The sequence below is a fragment of the Lissotriton helveticus genome, chromosome 12, assembly GCF_964261635.1.
Source record: "Lissotriton helveticus chromosome 12, aLisHel1.1, whole genome shotgun sequence".
In the NCBI taxonomy this organism is placed as follows: domain Eukaryota; kingdom Metazoa; phylum Chordata; class Amphibia; order Caudata; family Salamandridae; genus Lissotriton; species Lissotriton helveticus.
The window spans coordinates 275,975,049-276,001,289 of NC_136073.1; the positions used below are offsets into that span (position 1 = coordinate 275,975,049).

Here is a 26,241-nt window from a genome sequence, read left to right on the forward strand (position 1 = left end):
TACCCCACACCTTGCCCCCCCAGCCGCTGGCGTCAAACTCATTCACAAAGTCTGGGTGGGACCCGAAGGTGGCTCAGCTGTTCCAAACCTCCATGTGACCCTAACACCAGAGAATATCTGTTGTTGCCATGTCGGACAGGGGAACTCTTTGAGAGAATGTGAGGCCTTTCGGGAGGTGGTATATCTTCAGTCGTCTAAGGCCCTGATAATAAAGGTGGCCCATGAATATGGCCAAATGGATGAGGAGAGGAGGCCCACCACCCTTGCAATTTGTTGCGGGGAAGTGGACAGTCTGGCCAACGTCCGTCTTAGCTTGTGTCTGATTTTGGGTGCCTTCTAAGAGGGAAGGCTCAGGGTGGCTTGAACTGAGTCCACTACAAAGCCCAAGCAGGTTAGGGACTGAGTCGGGCATAGAAGTGATTTCTTCCCGTTGATGATAAAGCCAAGGCATTGGAACAGGCTGGCTGTTGACTGGAGGTCCTTGGAAATTGATCCACGAGGAGGCGATCTTCCAGGTGAACTATGAGACGTAGAAAGGGGGTTGGGAACACACTGCATCACATCCCAGCACAGTTCGCCCCTTTGCATCCTGGTAAATGCAGTAAAAAGTTAGTGCTTGCTTAAAGTTTAGCTGTCGTTTTTCACCAAAGTTGGTGCAGACATTGCTGTATATCTCTAGACACGTGTTTCTGGGTTCAGCCCTTCTGCAGTAAAGAGCAGCTGTAGTAGAAAGCAAAAGAAAAGTAACCTGGGGTTGCTGAAAATGCTGCCAAATTCCTCTCAGGTCACAGTACCACTCACAGGCACACAGGTGCATCTCCAAAGCCCTTCGGCTATATGAGACGTATACCCTTTGAACAGAGGAGTTCCAACACAGGTTTTTGGACCCTGGTAACGCATCAAGAAGCCGAACACAACCTGAAAGGAAGCACTGTGAACTCGAATGTCTGATAGCACCAGAAAACTGCAGGAAATGCCAGTGTGGCGGGAAAATTGGGATCATTGGGTATGAGTCTGTGAGATCAATACGTACCAACCAATCGCTGGGTCATAGAAGATGGATGCCCTCCATCTTGAAGTGGCCATATATCAGCCACTTGTTGAATTCTTGGAGGTTTATGGCTGGGCGTTGACCACCATCCCGTTTCTCCACCAACAATAGGTTGTTGATGAAATCCCTTTGGTGAGGGGTCGTTGGAGCGATGGCTCCCTCGGAAAAGAGGTCCATCACCTCTGTGATAACTAGAGCGTCCTCCTCTTTTGAGAACCTTATGGGAGGAGGAGTACGGGTTTGAATCAGGGACCCATAAAACTCTATTCTGAATCTCTGAATTGTTTGAAGGACCCCAGTACACTCAGCGTGCGAGGAGCCTTGGGAATGGCCTCCTCTGGGTCCGCCTCTTGAGCCTCTGTGGCGGGAGTATCCTCTAGTGGGTTAGAAGCCCCCAAATCTGTTCTAGTTCTGCCACAGTCCTCGTTTGGAGGGTTGAAGATATTTTTAATAGATTAGGCCTTGTCCAGGGAGTTAAACATTGTCACAAACTTACCCTATTCTTTTTTGAAAGAGGCCCCCTTGTGCAACTTGTCTGGCCTCCGAAGTGGCTAGATTGAATTGAATTGAAACTACATTTGAATAGCGCTATCTACCCGGAGGCCTCGTAGCGCTTATGACAGGAAACTTATTTAGCGAGGGCACAAGGCAGATTAGCAGGGTTTAGCATACAGGTGTGTTTTAAGGGCTTTCCTGAAAGAAAGATGATTTACAGTTCCCCGGAGGGATAGAGGGAGAGTGTTCCAGAGTCTGGCCGCGGTGTGTGAAAAGGAGCGGCCACCCCAGCGGGCTTTCCTGACTCTGGTAGACGTGGCCAACTGGAGGGAACAGGAACGAAGGGAGCGGGATGGAACATAGGGAGTGACCAAGGACTGGAGAATTGCGGGGCCAGTGCGATGAAAGGCCTTGTGTAATATACACATGGCCTTAAATTGTATTCTTGCCGCTATAGGGAGCCAATGAAGTTCCCTTAGGGCTTTCCTTGCTGACTGCCATCGGGGGAGGTTGTAAAGTAGACGGGCCGCACTGTTTTGGGTGACTTGGAGCTTCTGGATGGTAAATGTAGGAGCTCCCATATAGAGGACATTCCCATAGTCCAGGCGAGATAGTATAAGGGCCTGGACCAGGATCCTCCTTGCCTGGAATGGAAGCAGAGGGAGCACCTTCCGCAACATCCTCATCAACCCAAAACAAGTAGTCGCGGTCTTCGTAGCTTGGACCGAAAAGTTCAAGTCTGTGTCAAACCAAATCCCTAGGCTTATTATTTGGGACTTGGGAATGGGGGGCGGGCCTAGACATGGAGGCCAGGTGGATGCAAAACCCGAGGGGGAGGGGTTGCCCAATAAGATGACATCTGTTTTCTCCCCGTTAAGTTTTAGACAGGAAGATTGCATCCATCTGGAAACAGCCTCCAGACAGGGACCTAGGGTGCTGGACGATCCCTCCGGGTGGTCTAAAGAGACCACCAGTTGAGTATCGTCTGCGTAGGTGACAATACGCACACCGAAGGGATGGACTATCCTGTCTAGGGGTTCCATGTAGGCATTAAACAGAGTGGGGCTCAGGGAGGAGCCCTGAGGAACCCCACATCTGAGAGGATGTTTAGGGGATGCCACCTCGCCCTCAAAGACCTGGAAGAAACGGTCAGCCAGGAAGGATGTCAGCCATTCCAGGGCCGCGCCCGACACGCCCATGTCCGCCAAGCGTTGTAAAAGCGTGACATGGTTAACCGTGTCGAACGCGGCGCTAAGGTCTAATAGAATGATGGCGACTTTTCCGCCCTGGTCCAACACAGCTCTTGCTTCTTCAGTTACCGCTAGGAGAGCGGTTTCAGTCCCGTGTAGAGGACGGAACCCTGTTTGAGAGGCACGCAGAAGGCCATTTGATTCCAAATAGCTCATCAAGATGTTATTTACGTGCCTCTCTAGTAGTTTGCTCAGCCAAGGGAGCAAAGAAATGGGGCGATAATTCGCCAAGTTGTTCTGGTCCAAATTGGGCTTCTTCAACAGAGCCCTCACCATCGCGCACTTCCATGAAGGAGGTACGGATTTCGAGATGATGGAGGTGTTGAGAACGTCCAATATGACCGGGCGAATCACGTCCGTCACCTTAATAAGGGTCTGGGGGGGTGCCGGGTCGTTAGGAGAGCCAGAGGTGATTTTAGACATGAGTCTGTCCAAAGCCGGCATATCTAAGAGTGGAATTGTATTGAGCAGACAAGGGATAGAGGTGGCCACGGTTGGGGCGGAGGGATCCAAATCATTGTTAACATCTCTAAAGGAGGAGTATATGGTCTGAATTTTTTGGGAGAAAAAATTAGCCAGATCGTTACAGCGATTCTGGGCACCATCAGCGGAGGGACATTCCATCGGAGGTGAAATGAGGGATTTTACAATTTAAAAAATTTCCCTTGGTGCATTGGCGGCAGCATTAATTTTGCTACTGTAAAAGGAGGTTTGTGCCGTCTTTAGCTCCTGTTTATAGAGCCTAATAGCCGCTCTATACTTATCCTTCCTGTGTTGGGAATAGTCCTGTCTCCAAGCTCTTTCATATTTACGGCAAATTAATTTCCTGGATTTAAGGTTGGGAGTGAACCATGGGGCGGTTTTGGGTCTTTTTGTGACATTGCTAGCTTGCACGGGAAGGACCATGTCAAGTGTGGAGGAGATCCAACCATCAAAATTGTTAGCTGCTGTGTTGGCATTCAATGCCTTCTTAGGGGGATCTCTGACCAGGGCGGCTTCCCACACAGGGAGGGGGAGTGAGGACCACTTCCTGCCTCGATGTTTAACAAGGTGGTGAGTGGGGGGAGGGGAGTCTGTGCGCCAAATAAAGGGTACCAGAAAGTGGTCGGTCCAAGGTAATGGAATAGGGGATTCCACCGTAAGCTCGTCAATATTACTATAAATGTGGTCAAGAAGATGACCTCTATTGTGTGTTATGTGAAATCCCTTTTGGTGAAGGTCCAGTGCTTGAAGGTTGGAGCAAAGGGTATTAGCTGCTGTGTCGTGAGGATCATCTAAATGCAAATTGAGATCTCCCAGTAAGGTAAAGTTGGGTGAAGATAACACAGCGCTTGCAGCAAGATCCGTTATTTGAGCAATGGAATTTTTAAGAGCACCAGGAGGACGATAGGCTAGTATGCCTGAGAAGGTGGTGGTAGGGATCCCCCAATTTGGGGCCAATCTTAATCAGGAATGACCAGCGCCTCTCTGTGGAGAGGGCGCAGTTTGCATTCCACAGGAAGATTATGGCCCGTTGGGCCAATCCTGATCAGATGTCCAGTGAGATAAGAACCCTGAGGCTTTAACGTCCTCACCATGTCCAGTATTTTAATTAGAGGGCCAGCAAAGGCAAGCAGTTTGTCCTGACTAGACTGCCATGAGCGGTCAGTCCCTTTTTTGGGTTCCCGGATATATTTGGCTAGGAAGGTAGCCATCTGTAGGTCGAGCTCGGGTGTCAGGGTAACTTTGCCTGCCAGGGACGGACAGGGGCATTCCGCTCTAAGGCAGTTGCATAACTCTTTATCCAGAGGCTTGCAGAGCCTTCCAGCCACATAGGTGGTCACCTTCACTGCTGGTGCCCAATCCAATGATCGTGAGTGTAGCAGGTCACCTGGGTTCATCATATCCAACCCTTGATCGTGGTGGTCTTTGCCGTTGGTGGACAACTTTGGGTCAGAGGATGGACACCAAGGTCTATTCAGCACAATATCCTCTTCAGAGCCAGTGGGACAGTAGTCACCATCTAGTGGCTTCAAGGAAGCAGGTGAGTCTGCCGAGTCGAGGTCAGTTTTGTCAGTGTCTCCCTTGGTAAGGAGGAGGGGATAGTTCTAGCCCCAACAGGATGGCATGATCCAGAAATGCTGCTTTGAGCCTACCAAAGGTGTCAAAGTCCACTCCTGTGTTGCGGGCTCGTTTCACTTTGGACTTTGAGGGCCCTGCAATTGGCTGCCCTTAAGGTAGATGGTCGAGGGCCTTTGGGATTCTTCCCTCTGATTGAGAGGTTTAAAGCACTTTTCTGCAATCCTAAGAAGTTTCTGCTCTAAGAGCACTACTGCGTCCGAGACCACCTTGTGAATAGAGGAGTCGATCACATCGCCAAAAATTGTTGTCAGTGGGTAAATAGGAGATGCATGCCTCCTCCATAGATGCGTCCTGGGACTCTTGCTTGTTAGGGGCGATCGAAGCTGGGAGCTCCCAGCTAAGTATAGGTAAGCCGGTAGGGCTTAATGAGTGTCAGAGCTCGGGGACATAACCCACTGTTTTTATGTCAATAGCGCAATTCTGTGTATATAATAATGTGAGCGCCTAGGTCAATGTCCCCCAAGGCTCTGGAAGCATTCAGGCAATTGCAAGCACATAAGAGGGAGGGAGGTGAAGGCCTCCAAAACAGACCCTGTTCTACGGCGTCGGTACAGCGCTAATCAAGGAACTCACGAAGCGTACTACAGACCCCTGTATCAGGTCGTACAACTCAAGACGAGCGGGGCAGTGGCTGAGCTGATACAACTGGTTGTGCTGCTCCGAATGGTTGAGGGAGTTGCTGGGCGCAAACGTGCTGGTAATGCAGCCCAAGACGCACCTCAGAGAGAGGACGTGGTATGAGGTTTGCTGGCTCCTTCGAGGGGTCGAAAGACGGCACAGCACAAGCCTTGAGACGCCTCGAATGAGGCACAGGCCTGCAAAGAGCATGAGCGACTGCATAAGGAGCAAAGAAGCGTTCCCACGATCGCACATCCCAGAAATAATAAGACAAACAACTTGATTAAATACTATGAACAGTGAAAAGGTGACCCGAAGGCCACAAGCACTTATCTTCAGGCTGCTGGAGCAGCAAAGAAAGAGGTGGAAGGAGAGTCAACAAGGGACTACGAAGGAGCCCTTACATGCTGATTGAGTGGACTGATAGTTCCCTATTCCTTACGGTTCATGGGATTTGAAGTTTTCTTGTTCTCTCTGTCTTAAATATGGCTGCTGTATCAATAAAGCTGAGAAAGTAAAGCAGAATCCTACCCTCTGGTTCTGACATAGAATTACCACAGGAATCTAATCCTATGGTAATTCTTCATTTTCCGGCCCTTTCTCGCGCGCACATTTCACCATCTTTTGGCTATCCACATGTTTCGGGGCAGCGGGAGGAATGGGACTGGTGTATTTCTTTCATATCCTGTAATTCCAGATTCCACCACAAACACCATTCCCAAACAAATCGAGAATGGAGTCTTAACCTTCTGTATTTTTAATCGCATTTCTAATAGCATTGCAAAATCTTATATTTAGTGGGAGTGTTCGATGAGCACTCCCAGCTTTTCTCCTACCTTCTTTGTGCTCTTCGGTCCGCCGTGAGGCTCTCCTCTTTTGCCCGGAAAGAGCTCCATCTTTTCTTCTCCTCTCAATAAAAACTGGACCCCATTGTAGCAGTTGGTGGTCTAGTTACCCCTCGCACTTCCGGTCTTACATTTCCGTTTCCTGCCTTGGGGGTATATCCTCATGATGCATTCCCAAGTGCACAGCGGACGCATGGGGAAGTAAGGGCGCATGCTGGCTAAAACTGGCTGTTTTTAATACTGCTTTTACCTGAATTTACCAAAGTTAAGCACCTTTATTGCTAATGATTGCTTACTGGTTGCCTCCGTATTTTTAATCGCATTGCAAAATCTTTTATTTAGTGGGAGTGTTCGATGAGCACTCCCAGCTTTTCTCCTACCTTCTTTGTGCTCTTCGGTCCGCCGCAAGGTTCTCTTCATTTGCGCGGAAAGAGCTCCATCTTTTCTTTTCCTCTCAACAAATACTGGACGCCATCGTAACAGTTGGTGGTCTAGTTACCCCTCACACCTCCGGTCTTACATTTCCGGACCCGGGGTTATATCCTCATGATGCATTCCTGAGCGCGCAATGGACGTGTCCAGCGGGCGTGCCTCAGGCTCGCCTGAGACACGCCAAAGGCAAGCGCGTCTGCACCCGGATCGCGCCATGCGCCAGGACCCCTGTCCATTTTCCGCGTTTTAGTTACTCCTCGATACAACTACTAGCATATAATAAGGGTAAGACATGTAATTCAGCCAAGTGGGCTGGGGAAAAGGATCATTAGGACTATCAATGTTCTTTGTGCGGCTTATCACTAAGCAATTGCATCGCACTTACCTCTGCTCCACATCCCCGCAAGTTAATAAAAGATAGGAAAATACCAGACTAAGGAAAAGATAGGAACAAGGATACCTCAGATCGATAACCCCACACAAGTTCGAAAAAAATTATAACAACAATCAGGAAGCTGAGTCTGCTGTTTAAATGCCATATTGTTAAACACGAGATTGGTTATCACTCACAAATACAAACTAGAACTCTTACTACAGACAGCTGATCCTGATCTTGTTTTCCTTACCAAAACCTGGGCTACTAACACTTCAGAGCCTGATTGGGCAATCACCGTACCAGCAGGGTACTCCCTGGCCAGCATAGAAAGATCAGGGAAAGTAGAGGGTAGCATAGCAATTATCTATCAATCCATTTTTAAGACCACCTTTGACACATGCCAGTTACCAGGAGCAGACGCTATGGACTTTAATATTAAATTCTCCAACACTGAATCCTTTCCGGGCCTGCTCCTATACCGGCCCCTGGGTCCATAAATTCTGTTCTTACAAGGTCTACAGATATATATGGAATCTTGTCTTGATTCTCCAACTTTCACAATACTGGGATATTTTAATTTTCACTTAGAAGCAGTGAGAACTCAGATATGTTTACCACAATGGACCGCTACCAGTAGAAGTATTACTAGTGTAAGTGGGGTGTTTATTTTGTGAGTGCTGGCATCTCACAAAAAGTGAAGGACTGGTCTCACACACCACCGGGTGTCATGCTTCATCATTGACCAGTCCTTGCCCTCTAAAAACTTGGTTTGATAGAGGGCGGGCATACACCTGACGACAGGGATGCACTTCTAAACTAAGTGGGGGCCCAAAGAAAAATGTGCAGTGAATTAAAAGGCCATTATGGGTGTCTTTTTAATTTTAATAGCGTCGACATCCATATGGTAGTTTAAAATAAAGTGATCGGTGTCATGGGGATATTAGTGTCCCCCCACCGCTGTATATGTGATCAACATGTTTCTGCCTGTAGGCCCAACTGGGTCCGCGGCATTCATCAGGATCATAATATAAAGGGCTCTACTCTTACCAAACTTGGGTGAGAGCGTTCCACTTGGTGGGGTGATCAATACTCACACTCCACTGTCTGTAATGATAGGTTTTAATGATTCTGAAAGACAAAAACAATTCAAACCTAATCACACTATTACTTACACTAGCATACAAAATAAACAATAAAAACCAATATCACCCAATTTTTAATGTGAATTATTATTGGTGCAATTAGTGTACTAAAATAATATTTTCTCAGTGCACCACGTATAGAGAACTTTTCCCCGTAGCGCTTACCCTATGATGAGGTAAACTGCGCCTCATAGGAGGGAGAGCAGCTGGACCCTTTAGGTCCTGGAACTAGAATAGGAAGGCATGGAGAAAAAGCAGAATATTAAAACCTGGAGAGCCCTAGGGGACCTACCACAAAACTCTATAAGGCAACTTTGTGTTATATACAAGCTGTGTAGCCTGTATGCAAACAACTCATTCATCCTCTCATTCAACCTCTTACTGATCACTGCCGTGGTCGTCGCCTCTTAACCTAGGTCTGCAAGCCTCCACTCCTCGATGGTAAATGAGCCCTCTAGCAGTACGTTTTTATAGGCAGCGTAACCAGGAATTAAGTAATTGATTGAAAAATGCGGAGCAGCTGCGGGGATTCCGGTGTCCGAGTTCCCCTTTCAGAATAGGCTAGTCGGAATGCCTGGCTGCCTAAATATGGGCATCACCGTTGTTAATTATATCCGGCGTATGAGGACGCCGCCGGAGCAGTAATGTTATCAGAAGCGTGCCTGGAATGCGCCTGCGCAAAAGCGTCAGTGGGGACCAGCGCATGTGCAGATGACAAGTGCCGTAGCTATGGTGTTATTGAAAGCGTATCTGGAATGCGCATGCACATGGACATTAATGAGGAAAAGCGCATAAGCGAAAGGCAAGCGCCGTAACGGGGATGTTTTAAGTGAGCATTCCGAGGAATGCGCATGCGTAGCGGAAGGGGACAGCGCATGAAAAATAGGCAGAGCCCGATCACCTCATGTGTACATTATTTTGATGTAGAATCATAATCAGGGCGCATGCTTTCATGCCAATAGCTGTATAGAAAGAATGGAATTTAGAATTTTAATTAATGTATGTTCTGAGGCCCAAAAACAACATGGTAAAAGTCAGTACTAGCAGTCATACCCATGGTGGTAACAAATGATAATGAATGCCGGTAAGTACACACATTCGATCCAATGTAAGCCCATCACAGTAATAGTGTGATTAGGTTTGAATTGTTTTTGTCTTTCAGAATCATTAAAACCTATCATTACAGACAGTGGATTGTGAGTATTGATCACCCCACCAAAGTGGAACGCTCTCACCCAAGTTTGGTAAGAGTAGAGCCCTTTATATTATGATCCTGATGAATGCCGCGGACCCAGTTGGGCCTACAGGCAGAAACATGTTGATCACATATACAGCGGTGGGGGGACACTAATATCCCCATGACACCGATCACTTTATTTTAAACTACCATATGGATGTCGACGCTATTAAAATTAAGTAGACACCCATAATGGCCGTTTAATTCACTGCACATTTTTCTTTGGGCCCCCACTTAGTTTAGAAGTGCATCCCTGTCGTCAGGTGTATGCCCGCCCTCTATCAAACCAAGTTTTTAGAGGGCGAGGACTGGTCAATGATGAAGCATGACACCCGGTGGTGTGTGAGACCAGTCCTTCACTTTTTGTGAGATGCCAGCACTCACAAAATAAACACCCCACTTACACTAGTAATACTTCTACTGGTAGCGGTTCATTGTGGTAAACAGTTCATGTTGGAGGCTGCCGTCTACCAGTACCCCGTGCCTCTGGTTCCTCTAGTCCAGATTTATCTGGTCATTGTGGTTACACAGAACTCAGATATGGCCACATTGGTTAACAACTTGGAAGGTTTTGGGCTCACTCAACTAGTTTCAGAACCCATGCACAAGGCCCTGCATTCTCTTGACGGGATCTTCACTAACCACCCGAAAATTGCAGTTGGAAAAATACTTACACTAAAATGGTTAGATCATAATGCCATCTTCTTCAAACTGACTTATCAGAAGAATGATAGGCTACAGCCAAAGAATGTGCCTCCCGTCAAATCCCGACCATGGCATAAAATCAGGAAAGAAGAGCTAACAGAACTACTGGATATTAGTCCACCGCTACCAGGGCCTGACGTTAACAAAGCAGCTGACAAATTAGATGAATGGATCCGATCAGCCATTGATCAGTTGGCCCTTTTAAGACTAAACAAACAAGAGTAAAAAGACCATTTGCCCCCGTGTATAATCCAGATCTTAAAGCCATAAAAGTTAGGTGTAGACACTTAGAAAGGGGTTGGAGAGCAGATTACAGCAAACAGAGCAAATTACCCTACAAACTCGCCTTCGAGGAGTACAAGGTAGCCATAAAAAATACGAAAATACCTACTTTACTTCCAAAATTGAGGGGGTCAAAAAACTCTGCAAGAGAACTCTTCACGACGGTCACAGAATTATTAAAACTAAATCAAGAAACTCAATTTGTCCCGGACCAAGCTTTCTGCGACAAGATGGCTTGCTTCTTTCAGATGAAAACACAACGGATCTACGACGAACTGAAAGGAAAACTCCTGAACCCGGATAGTACCAGCATACTGGAGCTAGCAAATTTAAACAGGCCTGATATAGATAAACAGTTAGCTAGGTTTACCCCTCTAACCATGGAGAGAACTAATGATCTACTATTAGCAACGAAGTGCGGGTCGCCAATAGACCCTTGCCCCCCTGACTACAATTAGTTTGATTTCTAACCAAATCAGCAACCAACTCGCCCAGCTTCTAAATAACATTATTTGCTCAAGAATTTTCCCCTCCCTTGGAAGAAGGCATGTATCAGGCCAATTTTTAAGAAAACATCCCTCGATCCCTTGGTGGTTGAAAATTACCTGCCCATATCTTGCCTACCACGAGCGGCCAAAATATTGGAAAGATCTATGAATCAAGATCTAATGGGCTACCTGGAGTCCAATAACATATTAGACCATTCACAACACGGCTTTCGTCTACACCACTCCACTGAATCAGCCCTAATTATGTCCACAGAGGAAATACGTAGACAACTGGACAGTGGAGGCAAAGCCATTCCAATCCTGCTGGACCCTTTAGCCGCATTTGTTACTGTAAACCATCTGGTACCAATCCAACGACTTAAGGCAATGGGAATCACGGAGGCCGCTATTAACCTTTTGTCCGCATTCCTTGAGGCCAGGGAACAAAGGGCGTGCTGGGACAACTATCAATCAGACTGATTTTTCCTTCCTTGCAGAGTTTCCGAGGGGTCAGCTCTGTCCCCAACACTTTTCAACATATATGTGACATCGCTGGCTGAGCTAATCAAAGGTCAAGGGTTCACTTTGGTGTCGTACGTGGACGACACACAACTCGTCATTTCCATCTCTCAAATGCAGACACCATCGCTGGGAAGTTCCATGGCTGTTTAAAACACATTATGGACTGGATGCTTCAAAATGACCTCAAACTGAATGCGGGAAAGACAGAGGTGATGGAGTTTGGAACTGGAGCACCGCTCTTGAACCAGAAATGGTGGCTTGCAAAGACAGGTCAATGCCCAGTACCCGCAAGAAAAACCAGGAACATGGGAATCCTGTTGGATGATCAACTCAGTTTCTCAGACCAAATTAACCAGCTTACATCAGCCTGCTTCTTTCAGCTAAAAGTCCTATGGAAAATGTTCCCATTCATTCCCCAGAAGTTATGGATATTGGTTGTCGTCGCTTTAATCCTTTCACGGATCGATAACTGCAATGCCCTCTTTTTAGACATTAACAAGCGCCATCTGTCCAAATTACAATCCTTGCAAAATGCTGCGCCCCGATTATTGCTTAACATCCTGAAGTTCCATCAAATCTTGGGCAGCATTAAAACCCTCCACTGGCTGCAGGTGCAACAGCGAATCGAATTGGAAGCGCTGTGCCTGGTACACAAAGCCCAGTTTGGTGTAGGGGAAGCTGATTTACAGAAGTTATTTCAGCAGTATACCCCTCGGCGTAATCTTAGATCAGCTAACAAAGGTCTAGTTCAGGTACCCAGAATACATAGAGCCAGATGGGGAGGAAGAAGTCTCACATATTGTGCGCCTAGGTTATGGAATGAATTACCTGACGACATCAGACTCCAACCCTCTAGACCTCGGTTCAGGAAACAGTTGAAGACTTGGCTATTAATCAGACAGAAGTAAGCCACTCCACCTGCTGCTAATCCAGTGTCCAACCATAGCGCCCAGATGCCTCGGCATTCTTGCGTTCTCTAAGCATATTACTTACTCACTTAATTCTGATTTTGGATTTTTTAAAACTGTTTTTAAAAGCACATTTTTCTGGAATACGTATAATCTGTACATTGGCCGACTGAAAAATGCAAGCTATAGCCGAAACAGTATGGATGCATCTGTGTGGCATTCCCCCCCATTTTGTAAGAAAGCAGCCAGCATTCTGCAACCATCTAGGTTTTTCCTATTGGAACATGACAAAGGGTGATTTACATATGACTAGTTCCGGTTTGAGGTGGCATGGTGGTCAAAAACTCAGAAATTGGATTGTGGCCCAGATTAATTACCTGTAGCTTAGATTAATTAAACTAATAATCACTTGTTGTCTTACTCAGTGCACTGCCCGGTGAAGGGTATGTATGCCCAAGTGGGGGTCCTGTGTTCACTGTGCCGTAAGACTATAGTTACCCACAGTTACGATTAAGCCTGGGCGTAGTTTGCGTAGCAGCACTCCATGGACTGACCACTTCTTGATCCCACTCACCTGGACCACGCGCAAGTGCGCTCCGCCCTCCCATATCCCCCGCAGAATGAGGAATTGGTCCAAACTCTGTCTGGATGACTGGACCAACGCTCTTACCAAATCTAGGCCCGTACTCAATGGCGATCCCTCTAGAGGCAATAACAAATACGACAACTGGATCACGAACTCTCTAGACTCCATATTGCCCTTCCGTACTACTAGCTCAAAAAGGCACCATAACACAGCGCCCTGGTACTCAGAAGAACTTAGAGACAAAAAACGCACCTGCAAGAGGCTGGAAAGAAAGTGGCGCCTGAGCTACGCTGCCACGGACAAAGCCACTTACAGAGAGGCCATCAGAGCCTATAAATCAGCAATAAAACTGGCCCAATCGGTTTACTATGAGGATAAAATAATGGCCTAGCCTAAAATAATGGCAGCCAAATGTAAGCCCAAAGAACTGTACCAAACGGTAAAAAGTTTAACTACGCTCCCCCCCCCACCGATCGCCAACCCCAATGAACCCCCCCCCCCCCCCGATGTGACGATCTGGCTGATTTTTTCTTCCTTGAGGTAAACAAGATCTGCACATCTTTTCTGGATATTGACCCAGGTCCATACCCCCAAGGACTTTATCCAGTAGCTGAAGCAGAGGAGTCTCCTCATAACATCCTAGCCCACCTCCCACAGCTAGACTCAGCTACACTCGAGTCTCTAATGCGCCAAATAAAATCTGGCTCCCCATGCGACCCTGCTCCACTGAATACACTGATCTCGGTTAGCCTGGTGATTCTTCCCACACTACTGGAGTTGTTGAACTCCTCGATAGTGACCAGCACAGTTCCACTAACATGGAAACATGCCAGGGTTCGAGCACTCTTGAAAAAACCTAACCTCGATCCTGCCAACCTCAACAACTATCGCCCTATCTCACTGCTCCCCTGGGCAAGCAAAATCCTTGAAAAACACATTAACACCTCCCTAGTCGGGTTTTTCGAGAGCAACCACCTGCTTGACATCACCCAGACGGGCTTCCGTCCCAAGCATGGCACGGAGACGGCGTTGCTAGCAGTCACAGAGGAAGCAAGGCGGATCCTAGATCAAGGGGGATCAGTGGCAGTGATCCTCCTTGACCTTTGCGCCGCCTTTGACACGGTGAACCACTAAATCCTCCTTCACCGCCTCCTGAGCTTGGGAATTTCAGGAGAAGCCCTGGCTTGGCTCATGTCCTTTTTAAAAGACCGTACTTTCCGAGTCTTCGAAGGAGCCTCAGTCTCCTCAAGCAAGCCTCTGGGGTGTGGGGTGCCGCAGGGCTCCTCACTAAGCCCCACGCTTTTCAACGCATACATGAGACCATTGGCAGAGATTGTTCGTCCGCATGGTATTAAGATCGTTACTTATGCGGACGACACCCAGCTAGTGGTCTCCCTTGCGCACAAGAACAGTCAGCAAGCACAGACCAGCTTGATTCCCTGTCTGGAGCAGGTAAAGAGCTGGATGACGAAGTCATGCTTAAAGCTCAATGGGGATAAAACCGAGCTTATGCTCCTCGGCCCCTCAGCCCCCTCCACCATAGAGCTACTGTGGCCCACCAGTTTAGGTGCCCCCCCTGCACCCAGAGACAACATAAAAAGCCTTGGAATTTGGCTAGATAAATCCCTGACATTCAACACACAAGTCACCAAACTATCAGCAACATGCTTTGGTATGATCAGGACGATGAAAAAAATCTTCCCACTTCTCCCCTTCGAGGCAAAACAGGTAGTCATCCAGGGTCTAATTCAGTCTCGTATTGACTTCAGCAACGCCCTGTATTTAGGGGCACCTGAATACTGCCTGAACAAACTTCAGCGGATCCAAAACTGTGCAGCCCACACACTGCTTGGAACCCCCCGCAGAAACCCTATAGGCCCCGGCCTAAAAACTCTACACTGGCTCCCCGTTAGGGAAAGAATTAAGTTCAAGGCCATGTGCATCACCCACCAAGCCTTTTGGAAATCCGGCCCTGCGATCAATCACTCTCTGGTCACTCCTTACCACCCCAAGAAAGAGCTTCGCTCCTCCAAAGTCTTCCTAGCCGTTGTCCCACAGATACGAAGATCCAGGGCAGGAGGCCGTTCCTTCTCCTACAACTCTTCTAAGCTATGGAACTCTCTCCCCCTCCATTTAAGGTCCAATCCCAATTTACCAACCTCTTTCGCCTGGACACCTCAGGGCAGCTGTTTGCACTCTACAAAAATTCTTTTCATTCACGTAGTGTAGCTGATGACATTGTGTACTTGTCTGTACTGTGCAAAGTTTACAAAATAATTGCAAAAAGCTTCCTGTACATGACCAGATATGATAAAATAAGTATTTCTATCTTTATATGCTAAAGTGCATATAGTACTTTCACAATGGTGAAAATGAAAAATTAGCAAGCAGAGGGAGATGTGATGATTTTGGGATCCTCCCTAACCTAGGGAGAGTACCAAACAGATGCCTTGAAAACAAAAAAGCACATCTTATTGAACGATTTAGTTGTGGTCCCATCCTCTTAGGACAAACCCAAACACAGTTATTGGCAAAAAAACATTCCCAACCAAAGGCCCTACAAAGCATTATGGGATGAGATTAGCAGTGGGCAGTGAATATTATATAATATACAATATCAAAACAATTCTACAAAGAGCTGCAGTTCAACTGGTGGTTACTAGATGTCCCTCAAATGCAAATGCTTGATGAAAGAGTTTCAATGGTTTTGCATTTGACTCGTGAGGGACATCTAGGGACGACCAGTGGAACTGCAGCTTGATGTAAGAATAATTTCAATGCTTTGCATTTGACTCGTGAGGGACATCTAGTAACAACTAGGTGAACTGCAGCTCTTTGTAGAATTATTTTGATATTGGATACTATAATATTTACTGCCCACTGCTAATCTCATCCCATAATGCTTTGCAGGGCCTTTGGTTGGGATTGTTTTTTTGCCAATAACTGTGCTTTGGGTGGTCCTAAAATGATGGGATCATCACTGAAGTTCAACAAAATGTGCTTTTTGTTTATGCTCTTTGTGTTCAAAACGATACAAAAGGGGATGATGGACGGAGCGTTTGAGCAAATCAAACACTCACCCCCAGTCAACTGATCTGAGTTTAATCCATCACCATTCTTTAGCCCACTCAGCCACCCCAGTTCAGACATGGCTGATGAGAATTATGAATCCGAAGCTAGTCCCAGGATGCTTGTTTCCGGTCCAGGGAAGACATGGCTTGGCAGTTCGGGCTGGACTGTTCCCATGAGGCACAGGGTCAGACTGATTTGCATATAGCCATGTCTGAACTGGGGTGGCTGAGTGAACTAAAGAATGGTGGTGGATTAAACCCAGATCAGTTGACTGGGGGTGAGTGTTTGATTTGTTCAAACGCTCCGTCCATCATCCCCTGTTGTATCGCTTTGTGTTCAAGGCATCTGCTTGGTGCCCCCCCTAGGTTAGGGGGGACCCCAAAATCATCAGCTCTCTCATTACCTAATGTTTTCATTGTAAAAGTTCATTTTTGTGAATTGGCTATATGCTGTTAAGCATGTAAAATTGCTTTTTCAAAGCACCTGAGAATATTGTTGATTTAGATGCTATGATATGTGATTAAGCACAGTTTTGGTACTGTACTACGTGCAATTTGCAAAGTGCGAATGAATTAGTACAAACTTTGCATGCTCCGTGTAGCGGTAGTTTTAGTTACGATGCCCACATAGTCTGGGATTGGCTGAACAAGCAATTCACACATCACGAAACGGTGAGAGTCACACATTACTTGCCGCCACTGTTGCCACCATACAAAGTTCAAGGCATTTTTATTTAGTGACCTTGTTTTAACCTCAGATGGCCAGTAGTGGCATGGCATCTTTTCAGGCTAAGTGCCCTGAGTTGGGAAAGAAAGACCAATCATTCATTATAATGTATGGAGAGAGCTGAAGTGCAAACATTTACCAAAACATTTAAATGCATCTTGTTTCATGGCTGCATGAACTGAGGTGTAAGGGAGGTTTAGGTAGAATTTATAGCCCCTATTGCTTGCTGATAATGTACCAAAACTCGCTTTTTTTCTGGTGATCTGGATGTGGAAAGTTCTCTATAGAATGGAGAAATCATTTCATAGGAAAAACAGTGTGCCTCAAAGAAACTTGTGTGGCTAGAAGGCATCTGACCACTTCAGCTTTTTCGTGAATCCCTGTAGCTTGTGGGCACCTACTTGTACAGCTATAGTGAATGCTTTTATTTGATGAATTCTTAATCAGCTGCATTTATATTTACTTCTCTACATCTTCTTGTCCTGGGAGTGCCATGACTTAGTGATTGTGGTATTATTATATCTTTTAATTCCAGTTAGATGCATTTTCTGTCTCTTCTTGCGGTGGACAACTGTAAAGTCCTGTCTTTACTGCACTTGTCAAACTTTTGCCTGAGGGACACACCCTCTTTTTTAAAAAACTAATTTAGTGTAACAGAAGGAGAATGGTCTTCCTGTGGTGGTTATCAATAATTTGAATGCGAGATGGGAACAGGGGTCTTCTGACCTCTGCTTTTGCCCGCACCAATGCAGTATAGTAATGAAGTGCATTATAATGTTGCTATTGTTTTTGAATAAGTTTGGGGGGCCGTTATGTTTTCATGTATGCCTATGCTAATGTATTCATGGTTATTTACTAATATGATGTTGCTAAAATGACGTCTCATCGTCACCATTTTGTTTAGTTCTGTAAACCTGCCAGATCTTGGTGCACAAGAACTACCTGTTCACACATTTCCCTACTGTTGCCAGTATAAAAAACCTATGCTTAGTCAGCTAGGCATGCAGGGAAAAGACTGACAGAGACACAAGATTATCTTGTGGACAAAATTAGTATTGCCCTTCAACTGCTGAGAATGTGTAGGTGGTGCGCCTAGCATATGTCCGAGGGGAAAGGTTTGGGGTTATTTGGACTGCATTCCTTAGCATGGCAGAGTGTGAGGTGCGGTTTGTGAAATGGAGTTTCCATCATTTTCGAACAATTCTTCGTGTTTAGTTTGCTCCCCTTCACACTTGCGAATGCTCTAGTAACCATTACTAGAATTGTTACTCATTTGCTAGGTACAAAGTTAGTGTATAATGGATATATACAACTCAAACCATGTGATTCTTGTAACTTGCCCGGGGCCCATATATAAACCCCTATAGACCTGCTGCATTCGCTGCACTACCCATCTTGTGTAGTAGCTCATAGGAAGGGGTAGCGAGAGCATGCATGTTCTTTCCGCGCTCCCAAAGAACATGCCTGATGATAGGGTGCCAATAACAATCTATAGGGCTGCCCAGGAGTCCCTTGGCAAGCACCAGTTCAAGCAGAATATTTTGTATGCTTTCACTTTTCACATATTTGTGAATAGTGTTTCACTTAAGTTTTGACTTTGTCCATTTCATTTTCACCACTGATTCATTTAGTGTTTTATAATTAATATATTTGCCTAGGTTTATATCTACCTTTCTTGGAACTTAGGATCTACAATTCATGGCATATGGTATTGTGCTTGTTGATGCCTTTATCACTGTTATGCCTTAAGCTTGACACATACTGCCTAAAGGGAGAGACTAGGACATCGCAACAAACTCTAACCCACGTCTGTCTGTTACTATCTCAATTTTCAAAATGTAGAACATCAACTAGAGCACATCAAGTGTCTCGCCTACTCTGCTAGTGACCTCCTCAGGATGTCAGATTCTGTTACTCAAAAGTTCTTATCTCCACATGTGTTTAACTGCCCGTTCCATTTGCGGAAACATCTGGGTTATGTTTCTCTGGTTGATGTATGTAAGTCAGTACAATTCACTGGCTGATGTTTGTAAGACAGCTCGCTGAAGGTCAGTCCATACTTTCCTCAGACACTGCGGAATGGTCTCTGATTCAAAGACTGCTTCTCAGATGGTACTCACAGAGATCTTATTTGGTAAGGGTCACCTTTCCACCTATCCGCTCTAAGTATTCCAGCGAAATCTAATCTCTGTGAACACAGAATAAGGACCTGAGAGCATGCAATGGTGGAGAAAAAAGGTTGCTTACCTTTAACAGTATTCACAGTTGTCCTAATGAGATTTTATAATGGCCGCAGTCTGTGAGTAATTATGTGTATAGTCCAGGTAGTGTATCATGTTCTGACCCAGGCTCAACTAATCGTTTGTGACCTTTATTTGAGGAGAGAAAGAAATTCAAATCGGAGTTGCAGATGTTTTAATATTTGTTTAAATATTTGGGGTTCAAAGCATATCATGACAACAAGGACAACAGAGAGTGTAACCTGGGTGTAGTGTTGCATGCCTGAAGAGCTGTAGTATTCTGGGACTCTCTAAAACTCTAGTATTGGCTCTGGAGGCTCTCACCAAGATGATTATACTTCGTAGAGTCTTATATTTTTTTGTGAATCTCCCAGTGTGGATCCCCCAGATATATTTATTTAAATACATTGTATCTGATAGAGACTACTAGCCACAGATTCCTTAACGTATAATTATCCCCAGGCGTGAAATCTTGTACCCCTACACCTCACTAGCTTGTCATACGTCGTATAGTACCTAACAAGGCTCTTAGTCTCCCCTCAGCCCAGATTAAATCGTGAAGTACGAGTTACCTTCGGTAACGATGTATCTGGTAGAGACGATTCTAGCTGCAGATTCCTTAACGTAGAATTGTCCCCAGGCGTGAGACTGGATCCAGAAAACTTTTTGCCACAGCATCCCCGCGCGCCGGGGGGGGTGGAGTGGGGGGGCGGCATCACGCGACTCCGCCCTGGCGTTGTCCACGTATGTGACGTCAGCAAGGTCACATAAGTCCCACCCGGCGCGCCTCCATCAGTTTTTTCCTTTTCCGCGTGTGTTGGACTTGGCCCTTCTGGCAGGTTCACCCCTAAACTTTTTGCTTGTAATGGTAACCTGGTGATGGTGATTTTTGGGTTCTGCGCACTTTCACTGTGTCCCAGTGGAAAGTGCGTGCGCACTTTGAGTGCATGTGGTGAGATAGGCCTGCCCTCCCATAGGAATGCATGGGGAATGTATGTGTCCCTGGTAGTTCCTGATGCGTGGGGTGTACAGGCTCGAGACTGGTATGTGTGGACTCGTGTGATTGAATGCTTCGCAATGATGTATGTGGCATGATTGTGTCTTGTGCGGAAGTACCACTTCTAGACATGGCTATGTGTTTGCTGTGAAGGTGCTGGCGTGCGATTGGCTGGAGCTGGCTGGGATGCCAGGCTCCATGAGTCATGATGGGTCTGCCCGGTGGTGAGAGTGGAGATTAGCATGCTGATGGCTGGGGAAGAGTGCACCTGGTTCCTGATGGGGCTGGGCTTTCCCCACACAATGCTGTGGTGCGTCTAATGACCCTAGCCCTGCCAGTGAATGAAAGGGGTGGTTGGGCCATCAAGGGTGCTCGAAAACCAGCTGCGACTGGTTTCTCCCCCACCCTGCACCTACAGACAAAGGAATGTGGTGTATAAAAATGGGGCTGTGTCCCCACAGAAGTTGTTCTCTTCCAGGATCCTGCCTGAGGGGGCTGCTGCTGTTGCTGGGCCAGAGGACCGCCACTTGGACTGTCTCCCTGCCTGGAGACCCAGTGAGCTGGCTCTGGGCCCAGCCTTGCCCCCCCCCCTGCCTGCCTAGAAGGACTTTTTGCTGGGCTTGTTGGCCCCTAGCGCCTGGGGGCGCTTTTGATTGCCTTTTAGCGCTTGAGAGTGCTTTATTGTAACCCAGCGCTTAGGAGCGCTTTATTTTGCTTACACGGCTGCCCACGCCGCTTTTTGCAGATTTTAAAGTCCCCTGGCAGGTGCCCACCCTGCCAGGGACCTTGCGCTGTGTTTACCCCACAAGCGAGTGCCCACCTCGCTCTTATTGGTGAGTTACGGCAAAAGAAGATAGCCTTTGCCCTCCGCAGCGCGACCCGGAGCCTGGGGGCTCGTTCGCAGGGCTGCGCTGCCATTGGCTGCTCCACCAGCCTATTGCGTGCCTAGCTTGGCCGGAGGGTTGCCCGGCAACCAGGACGCTCGCGGCCCCCTATTGGAGCAAGGCCGCCATCTTGTGTCGTCGGCCGTGTCCTGTCCGGGGCTTCCAAGGACGAGGGAGAGCCCCTGACTGCCACGGGAAAGGAAGGAGGGGCGCGAGGCACCGTGCCATGCCTGCCCCCGCCGCGGCGCGAGGAAAAGGAGCCGCCTGTCGCCCAGCGAGGCTCCCATGGTGTAGGAGAGCCCCGCTGCCAGCCGCCAGCAAAAGATCCGGTGAGTGGGGCCGGTGAGGTGTAAAGGAGAGGGGGGCGTCGGGGCACATTGCCGGTGCCCGCCCCTCCCCTCCAGTGAAAGGGCCATTGTCGTTTTGAGTCCCCAGGAGGGGGACTCCAGCAAAGCAGGCGGCATCTTGTTCAGAGGCCCACGAGGGCTCGGGGGCATTGCATCCTTTTAGAGTCCCAGAGGGACTCCAACGACGGGCCAGTGTTCTCGAGTCCCCCAGAGGGGGGGACTCCCACAGTAAGGTGCCACAGTTGTTTTCGGAGCCTGAGAGGCTCCCGAGAGGCCGCAGTTGTTGTGAAGCCACGAGGGCTTCAGGGGGGCATTTTCATTCGAGCCTGCGAGGCTCTTGCTGGCACAATCTTTTCCCAGAGCCCCGAGAAGCTCAGAGCGCCATATTTGGTTAGAGTCCTGACAGACTCTCAAGGGGCACTTTTGTATGTTTAGAGCCTGCAAGGCTCCCCCCATCGTGTTGGCCCCATCATTGTTCTTTCAGCTGCCCAGCACTTCGTGGGCAGCTGCCACGTTGAGGCCCCCTGACTTTGGACACAGGGCGTCCTAGCCCTAGAGAGTCCAGTTGGCCTAGGGACTGCCACAGGTGGTGGCTAATGTGATTTTTGCGCTATTGGGTTGTCCTGCACCTCTGAATGTATTGTTGATGCATCATGTGTTTTCCTCCCCTGCACGTCTGACTGTGTTTTAATGCGTCATGTGCCATGTTCTGACACCGCTGAATGTATGTTATGCATCATGTGTTATGTGCTTACACCCCTACAGGTATTGTGATACTTAGGTGGTTGTTTCTCTCCTAGTGCAGGTGGTGCTAGTGAGATCCTGGTTACCAGTAATTACTGGTTGTGTACTTTATGTTCTAATTTGTGCTACAGTGATTTTACATCCTATGTTCTAAGTTCTAAGTGCTATTTCTAAAAGTGTTACTTCTAAAAGTGCTGATTCCTGACAGTGGTCCAGGTGGCCCTGTCTTGTACATATCCCCTGTAAATTCTGCCCGTGCCTGTTGGCACATTGTAAAGTGTGTGTTTTTATCTAATGTGTTTTGGTGTAATACAAAGGCTATTTTTATATAACCTTGTGTGGTGTTTCCTTTGTGGTGGGCCTTTGGGTGTTGTTGCTGGGGTGCATGCGCAAATACTTAACTCACATCGCCTCCAAGTTTAGCCTTGCTGCTCGCGCCACGTTACCTAGAGGGTGAGCAAGGGTTATCTTGGCGTGTAACTCCCTTGCCCTGACTTAGGAGTGGTGGTCTCTGACTGACTTTGGCGCAAGCCCTGGCCAGCCAGGGATCCCATTTCTAACAAAAGCGGATCCGGTTTGTGCTCCAGGCCTGTTCAGGCCTTTTCCTTTCACTTATTGCATGTGTGTGGGAACAGTGTGCGAATCATCTAACAATCAGGGTGGAAGGGTCTCAGGGAAGTTTAAAGACTCAAACAGGCTATGTCCCCTACTCACTAACATGAAATACTGAAAAAACCTGGGAGTCTAAATAAAACTAAATGTGTTCTGACAAGTGAAGAAACCAATGCCCAAACTTGGATAGCAAAGGAAAAATACTTGAGAGCTAAATAGAAAAAAATTACTTGTACCAACGCACCTAGTCACCAGCAACTGTAGATGTATCCCCAATAAATGAAGATGGATTCCCATCAAAGTCTTGTAACTGATCAATACTATCATCTGGTCATCCGATGGTCGGGGTGGTAAGTCTCTGGATCATTGAGACATATTCCTACCCTTCCATGAGGGATATCCCTCCAAACATCAGTGCGCTGGACATAACACAAAATTTTTATCCTGAGCATGGTCCAGGTGAGGTGAGGTCTTATCCCCTGTTACCATAGTTGAGTTACATATAAAATCCTTTTTATTAATTTTCATACTGTTATGTCCAGCGCACTGATGTTATCATTTACTTCTGTAGGTGAACAACACACCAAGTAACATGGAGGAATAATTGAGTATATCCTTTTTGGTTTTTCAATCCTTTTTTTCTCTTAGAAGCTATGTGTGTTAATGTAAATGTCTTACACGTTGCAGTCGCAAGGTTTGTTTAGAACAGAGGCCCTGAAGAAAGCCTTAGGAGTTTGTTCCCGTTTGGCAGAAACATGTCGGCCCCCCAGCAGCTATTTGTTTGAACTGCTATAATTGCGCTGTTCTTGGTTTTAATCTGAAAGACACTGGTAGCTATTAAAGTTCATTTTTGCTGCCTTTTTCTATTCATTTTATCTTCACTCACTTGGTTGCACTGCATTAGTTCCCTTTTGATGATCAAACACATGGTCTTCGAGCAACTTTGGAGGGATATCCCTCATGGAAGGGTAGGAATATGTCTCAATGATCCAGAGACTTACCACCCCGACCATCGGATGACCAGATGATAGTATTGATCAGTTACAAGACTTTGATGGGAATCCATCTTCATTTATTGGGGATACATCTACAGTTGCTGGTGACTAGGTGCGTTGGTACAAGTAATTTTTTTCTATTTAGCTCTCAAGTATTTTTCCTTTGCTATCCAAGTTTGGGCATTGGTTTCTTCACTTGTCAGAACACATTTAGTTTTATTTAGACTCCCAGGTTTTTTCAACAGTGTGCGAATGCCTTCGGGCTTTAAGACGTGCTCGTCTTGTGCGTGCCAGATGTCGGCGACGGATCCTCACCCCATCTGCATGTGGTGTTTGGGGGTACACCACAACTCCACTGATTGTGAGGCGTGCCAGCAGATGAAACCGAAGTCCCGGCGAAGGAGCGCCGGATGAAACTTATCTCAGCTCGCATGTCTAGGTCAGCATCGTCCCCACGCCCGGCCGCTGCGGGTGTTTTTAGGAACCGTCTCCTCCGTCTTCGACATCATCCTTTCTCCCAGGCCGCAAGAGCGTTGCTCACCTGTCGGTAAGTGTCACAGCTTGTCCCCAAGGGCTGGTTCCCGGCCTGTCGGGGGCGTGGGCTCTCCGCGGGTCGCGCGGCCTGCGTGTCATCCCCCTATCCGCCGTTTCCCGGTGTGGGGGAGATTAGAGCCCAGATGGAGACATATGCGGCGGCTTTGCAGGCCTCGCTGGCTTCTCCTCCTCCTCCTTGGATGTCTGCGGATCCCTTGCCGTGTGCGGGGCCCTCCGCAGCGTCGCCGGTGGCTCCGGCCCCGGCTGGCTCGGATCCAGGTTCGGAAGATGTGGTGCCGTTGTGTTGCGTCCCTTCAGGGGTCCCTCCTTCGGTCCACGGCGCCTCTGCCTCGCCGCACACTCCTGCGTGCGGGAGTCCCTGTGGTGTCGCTGGAGGTTGCCGGGGCTCAGGTCGCATCCCCAAGCCCCTCTCGGCCCTCGGGACAGGCGGTGGCTTTGTCCGAGGCCGAGGTGATGCCGCTTAGGCGCGGGTGCCTGCTGGCCCTGGCGGAGGGCCCTACTCATCCCGTCATGGGCCGAGGCTGGCGGGGGACCCCTAGTCATTCTTCAGGTCCCTCCACGCAGGTGGCTGCCTCGTTGGAGGTTGGGTCCGGCGCCGCTCCTCCGCCACCCCGGCTCCAGCCGAGCCCCGGTGTCCTGTGCCATGCACTGTGGCTACGGCGCCAGGCCAACGTCAGGTCGCTGACTCTTCTTCGGACGCTGCCTCTTCTCCGGGTTCGGCGCTTGCTGGTTTCATCCTCGCCGGAGACGGGCCCCCGCGTCGTGGCTTTTTCCCCGACGTCGTCTAAGGACAGCTCCTCGCCGTCACCGCGGCCGCGTTCTTCGGCCTGAGTCGCCGCAGGCCCCCCATGCCTCTGTCCCTCTTCCTCCTTTCCTGACCTGGCCCTTCCTTCCTCCGGTTGGCTTGGGGGACGGCCGCCTTAGCTTGCAGCCGTCACCTACTGAGGAGCTGCTTTCCCCACCGCGGGGCCCTACGGAGGCAGGTGCGGCCTTCGCTCGCGCTGTTTCCACGGCTGTGGGAATTTTGCGCATGGGTGATCCAGCTGCCCATTTCCCAGCGGATCATCTTCTGGAGGTACTTCATCAGGGCTCTGGTGGTAGGGAGCATCTGCTTTTCTTCGAGGTTTCGCTCCATTCTTCTTTTATGGGGAATTGGAACCGTCCCGCCACGGGGAATCCAGTGTCCCAACATCTTATGCACCGCCACCATCCGCCACGTGATCCGGTGTGTCTTTCCCGCCACCCCTGTACCAGAGGCCCTCTTTTGCAGAATGCCTTTCCCTCCCTGCCGCTGCTGTTGTCTCCCCCGTCACGCCGGCTGGACTCCTAGGGGCGCAATATCTTCGCCTCAATCAGTGCGGCTCTGCGGGCCCTAAACACTCTGTGTGTTTTGGCTAGGGCCACTTCTTCTTTGTGGGACTCGGCGGAGTCCCTTATGTCTGCCGCTTCTCAGGAGGGTGCCTCTGTTTATTTGAGGCACCATGTGTTGGATGACCGAGAGCTGGCGGCGTGTATTCTTTGCTCCGCTCTGGACGTCTCGGAGGTACTGGGTTGTGCCCTGGCTTCTTCGGTCGCACTTCGTTGCTATGCCTGGCTTCGGGACAGTGTATTCCCGGAGAACTTTCGAGAACGGCTGGTGGACCTTCCTTTTGATGGCGCCCTTTTGTTCCACGGCCCTGTGGATTCGGCCATTCAGAGGTTCTTGGCGGGGCTTCTGCCTCCTCCCCCTCAGTGACCTTTGAGTTGATCTGTTTTTTGGGAAGTGTTCTTCCGTTGGGGCGGGTCGCCCCAGTTGTGTTGTGTGTGCTTCAAGTACATCCGAGTCCTCAATGTTGGGACTGTGGTTCTGTTGGCTGCTGGCCGGCCCTTCTTGACTGTGTGTTTTTCCCTTGGGTTTTATAACCCATGCTAGCCCCGAGATTAGACCTTCTGTTTATTTCTCTTTGGCTGCTTGACAAGCCTTCTGTGGGTTTTGCTGCACGTCTTTTCTGTTTTCCTCTGCTGCAGAAGT

At 48.2% G+C, this 26,241-nt stretch overlaps 1 protein-coding gene and 1 long non-coding RNA gene across 3 annotated transcripts in view; one reads left to right on the forward strand and one right to left on the reverse strand.

Annotated features, from left to right (window-relative positions):
• LOC144798414 (uncharacterized) overlaps window positions 1-6,478 on the reverse strand; it is a 45,845-nt gene extending 39,367 nt beyond the window's left edge. The window contains exon 1 of the long non-coding RNA XR_013603535.1: window positions 6,372-6,478. This is a non-coding gene — a long non-coding RNA (uncharacterized LOC144798414). The remainder of the gene's footprint in view (window positions 1-6,371) is intronic.
• PHLPP2 (PH domain and leucine rich repeat protein phosphatase 2) overlaps window positions 1-26,241 on the forward strand; it is a 704,566-nt gene that overhangs the window by 404,483 nt on the left and 273,842 nt on the right. The window lies entirely within an intron of this gene.